Raw genomic sequence first — 5,608 nt, forward strand, 5'->3', positions numbered from 1 at the left:
AAAAATAATGGTCATTATATTGAAGGTAAATAGTGATCACTAACTACTCTTTATTATTCTAAACCTACAAAGCTAAACTATGACCACTAAGTGGTAATTGATTTACAAATTGAAAAAAAATTAATAACTATCAATTGTTGTCATTAATTAATATTTTTCTTATTTTTGAAAATGACTAGAGCTTTATTTTCTTTACGAACATAATTTTCCAAAAACTCAGGAGTGTTTGGTTTAGCTTTTCAAAGCCAAAAGTCCTTTTTGGAAAAGAAAAAAAAAACAAAAGATGTTTGGCAAAATACTTTTAGAAGCTATTTTTGAAGTTTTTACATAAAGAAAATGAACTTTTTGGAAAAATCAGGAAATTCTGATTTTTTGTAACTTTTCCAAAAATGACTTTTGGGGTTTAAAAAGCTAAGCCAAACACCCCTCGGTTTATTTGACAAGTCCTTATCTAAGTATAGACTTAACCAAAACCTTCTTCTCTAATATATTTACTATACTACCCTTCTCAATATAGACGACCTTGGACCCTTTTATCTTTTACTAACTAGGGCAAAAAGTTGAGATGTCCTAAAATTATTCTTGGGCATCTCTCGTCAACACATCTCCCCTATTTGCCCTAAATCAACATACCAACCATCGGGCGGTTCGGCACCAGCGTCGCCGGTCAATCTTTGCCGATCCATCATCCCCTGTCCATCGACTCCGGTCAATCGTCGCCGGTCCACACCTTCCAATGGAAGCACCTCGGTTCTCCACTAGAAGTCAAACAGGTACTCTTTTCTCTGCTCCGACCATGGATGTAGCTACATCTTCTGCTCTCATGTGGCATACATCACTTTCCTGCTAATTAATTGTTCAATTGCTAATCGATCAGGTCCTGATTCCCTTCTACCAAATAATAGCTAAAATCATAGCAACTAGAAACATGACTTTCTCAACAAACAGAAAAGCTTGATTAAATTAGCACATAGTTTACAATCAGCTGCTTTTTTGTTTATTCTGTCATTCTACCAAATTGTTGAACTTTTACAATGCTCAGAGGTTATCTCCATACTTCTCTTTCATCAGTCAGAACGGAAATCCAAATTCCACCTTGCAAAATTCTTGGGGCTTTTGAATTAGTGAGGACTAGTGACAATAACTTGGTGTAATATCTTATCTGTAACACCCAATTCATGAAATTGATCAATCATCAACTTGAGTTTTCCAACTGAACAACCTAAAATAAGTGGCCAGCTCTTGATTGCTCGATGAATACTAACTTCTGCCACCTGTCATGAAATCTTGTCACATGAATTGACAATTTACCATATAGCATGATAACTTAATCTGGAATTTCATTTAACAATTCTGATATTGAGCATCAGTTATTACACATACCTTCTCAGCATAAAGAAAAGCAAGGATTTCCTCATAATTTTTCTTAATGCTTGTGGAAAGAATCCAAGGGTATTTCAGTAACATCTTACCAAATTCCTTATCCTCTCCATACAAGAAAAAATAACATTTTAACAACATTTTTTTCACTTTACTGATAAAAAATGGTATATAACGAATCAGAATTGCATTTACATAATTCTCACCATGGTAGCAAAGTTATAAACATTATCATACCTTTGTAAAAAACTGCATTCTTGGTTTTATTTCTTTCTTAATCTCATAGAAAAGTATTGGAGGGTGCAACAGAAGAACATTTCTTATGCATAAAACCCTACATATAATATATATATATATATATATATATATATATATATATATATATATATATATATATATATATATATTAGAGGACATGAGATGTTTATATGCAATTTATTTAACGATATATCTTTATCTGATTAAAGTTTATTATTGTAAGATAACAATTTTTTCTTTACTTATGAATTTAATTTCTTATTACCTGCGATGCCCTTCCACAACTTTAGCCATGTTTCCATTATAAGTAGGCACAAAAATATCTCAAGTGCCACAAGATAATCTAATGCTGCCACTTGAGTTTTTTAAAAATTTATCACTGTCAATATATATTTATACTCTTTTCATGATTTTTTCTTTTGTCATAGCATATGGACAAAGTCTTGGATGAACAAGACTTGTCATGTGACAAAGACCCATTGAGTCTAATTCAAGTTTTCCAGTGAGTCAACAATCGACTACAAGTGAAACCACAAGTACATGTATAACACTCTATTCAGTCATTTTGTTGCTAAAGTAGCTGAGGTGTTAAAGATAAGCTTGAGGGAAGAAGTTGATGCTGAACAAGAAGGAAAGAATAAAGATGCAATAGTGTTGATGTAAGTAGCTTTGAGCAAGTTGTACATTTATTTATTTATTTATTGGCTTTTTTTCTACTTTTTTCACTTATCTTGAGTTGATCATAACTCATATCTAACTTGGGGGACAAAATCGTAAACTTGATCATAACTCATATCTAACTTGGAGGCACGATAATAAGTCTTTAGCCACACATGGCGCTCCCTTCTCTGATGAATCGTTGGCAGCTATTGAAGGTGCTGGAGAGGTAATATACATGAATCTTATTTGCTATTGAGATAGATACTGTGAATTTTTTCTTTTATCATAGCATATGGACAAGTCTTGAATGAATATAGACTATAGTTCATAGGTCAAAGGAGTAAGGACCCAAGATATGAGTTGGATGGTCCATCAAATCATTTGATTCTTTGCTTGGTATATTCAGAAAAGCCTTGCCAACTCCATCATTAGTCCCAAAAACAACAAGCTAAACAAGTTTTTTATGAACCTGATTTTAAATTGGACAAAAATTGGTATGTGGTTCAAAGTAGTGCCCCTCGTATATTGTATGATGTTCATGTAGTGGTGGAAGAAGTACATCAAGAACAAGAGCCACATTTAAATCTAACTGTTGATTTGAATATTGACCAACTATCCCTAACAAGAGGTAATATACTATCGGAAGTGGTGGATGCCTTAACCATTTCATTGCATGATATAACTCAAAAAGCATGTACAAATACGAGTACATCAAGAACAAGAGTTTGTTCTTAGTACATGTATTTATATTTTTATGATAGAATGGATAATGAATCAATTATCCAACAAAATGAGGGAATATGATAAGAATTTTTTTGCTCATAGATTTGACAATTAATTAAACAAGTGCAATGGAAGGAATAAATAAAATGGTAGCAAAAGAATAAAAGTTCAGCCTTTTTGCTGTTTTTCAAGTGTAGAACAAAAATTCAGCCTTTGTGTTGATTTCAAGATTAGAATAACAACAATATACTTCCCTTTTTCTTATTAATGCAATTTATCTACAATATAAGTATGTATTTACTTGATCTTTTGTTGGATTTCATTTTTTTATCTTCTTTCTTCATACCCTGATGATGTATTCACTAAATCATTTATGTATTTGTTCTTTTAGCATCTTCAGAGTTGCAGCAGTCGAAAGAAGATTGTCTCTAGTAAAAGGTATCCTTTTATTTGTGTGATCAAAAGATAATAATAAGTATGTATTGATTTGATCTTTAGTTTGATTTCATTTTTTTAACCTCAATGATGACTACATATTTCTACTTATAATCTTATACTTAAAGTTAATTAGTAGCTTGTTACATACAAATGCAGTTCTGATTGTGCCTTGAAGATCTTGTTCCTATATAGCTCTTTGGAGGTACATTAAGGCACTGGTATCCTCCATCAATCAAACTGAAATTGGCACTAATATCCGAAAGCAACTTATTTGGGTAAGCTATCTCTAAATTAACTCTAAAATTTACAATTTTGACCCCCTCTGTTATATCACTTTTTTATATGGGTCAAAAAAAGAGTCCTTGCATTTTTCATTCCTATTTACTATTTCTTAATGTTTTTTGGACATGAATTGTCAATGTAAACATCCATTTCATTAGTTTTATGAAAATGACCATTTTGACCTCATATCTATATTTTATTAAAAAATTATTCTGCCAACTCCATCCGATTTCTGAATTTTCTGGTGTTCACATGTAGTAGGTTGGTGTCTAGTAATTTATTTATTATTAGTTCTGATATCATTAGATTATGGATTCGTAATTAGGTTTGATTTCATAAATAATTCAGTTTTTATGAAGAAGATAAGGGTAAAATGGTCATTTTATTCTGGAGAAATGACCGGTAACTTTTACGAGGCGAAAAATGTTAAGTAGTAAAATAGGGACGGAAAATTCAGCAAGATTCATCTCTGCTCAAAATTGTGTATAAAAAAAAGTGATACAATGTAGGAGACTGCAGGACTTCCTTTTCAGTTTATGCCCTCAAGAGCTTATTCCTGCTTGTGAGGGCAGTTTTGTCCATCACTTTCATGGCAGAGTAGTTTTGTGTCTTGATCAACTCAGAAAGATAAAAACAATTAGTGACTATCAGTTGTGATTAATACATTCTTATGCTCCTATGCAGGTAGGTTGGAACTTTATGGAGCACACTCGAAAAACTTGCTCCTCATTATCTGGAAGAAAATTCAATTAAATTTACATTTAATCTGCATTGATCTTTATATGTATGGATTTTGTTTTTTAAAAATGACATTTAATATTTCATATTATAAATGTGAAGTTTTATTTGGTTATTGTTGTATTGTAAAGATTTATAGCATTTGCGTTTTCTTTTGTCTAATTGTATATTGTTATATTTCATATTAAAATCAGTCATTTAATATTTCAATAATTCCTTAATTATTGACCTCTTTTTTTTTTAATTGGATAAATTAGTGACCACCTGTTATAGTCACTAATTGGATATGCCAGTGACGACTTTCTATGGTCATTAATCCGACAAGACAGTGACGATTTTTATTGGTCACTAAGTAGATATAATAGTGACGACTTTTTTTGATTAGTGACAACTGTTAATGACGAAACTGATCGTCACAGATTTAGTGACGCATATATTTTAGTCACTATTTAGTGACCATATTTTATTTGGTCACTAACTCGGTTGTGACGGACCTATAGTGACGAAAAGTTACAACCGAAATTTTGGTCACTAAATCATTTAGTGACAACTTGTTCTATTGCTAATGACCATGTCGCTTTGGTCACTAATTGACATTTTTTTTGTAGTGAGCGGCGACAAGTGGAGAGAAAAGTCAGCGCATCTTTTCGCTTTCCTCTGCAGCTGTGGATTGAAAAGAAATCGGACGGATGGGGTTAGAATGACGCGGATCGCTTAAACAAAGCATTAGCGGCGACACCAAGCAATAGCGGCGACATATAACGCGTCATTTACATGTCGCCGCTATTGCTTGGTGTTGCCGCTAAAAGCATCGCCGCTAATTCTTTGTTTTCTTGTAGTGTTCATGTCACATACATTTTTTCCATGATTGGATCATAGCACCGGTACCTTTTTTTTATCAGCATACCCCAAAAAAATGAATATGATCTCCCTTGGCTCTAATTTCCCTATTTTCTGATGAACATATGTTGTGCACTCAAAAATTCTTGGTTCGAGTTCGTAATTTAGTTTGTGTAGCATTTGTAGTAGTTCATGCGATCAAGATCAAGGACCAAGGGAATAGCATGCTTGATGTTAATCCCAACTTGGGGCTTATCGGAGGGAGGAGGGGAGGAGAAGTGACATTGTT

At 32.7% G+C, this 5,608-nt stretch overlaps 1 long non-coding RNA gene across 1 annotated transcript; it reads left to right on the forward strand.

Annotated features, from left to right (window-relative positions):
- The first annotated feature begins 548 nt into the window (after positions 1-548).
- On the forward strand, positions 549-4,594 carry LOC111896639 (uncharacterized). The gene is made up of 5 exons (XR_002851973.2): positions 549-773; positions 2,067-2,524; positions 3,413-3,459; positions 3,616-3,734; positions 4,426-4,594. It is a non-coding gene; the product is annotated as an uncharacterized LOC111896639 (long non-coding RNA).
- Positions 4,595-5,608: the final 1,014 nt, after the last annotated feature.

This window comes from Lactuca sativa, chromosome 6 (assembly GCF_002870075.4).
Source record: "Lactuca sativa cultivar Salinas chromosome 6, Lsat_Salinas_v11, whole genome shotgun sequence".
Taxonomy (NCBI): Eukaryota; Viridiplantae; Streptophyta; class Magnoliopsida; order Asterales; family Asteraceae; genus Lactuca; species Lactuca sativa.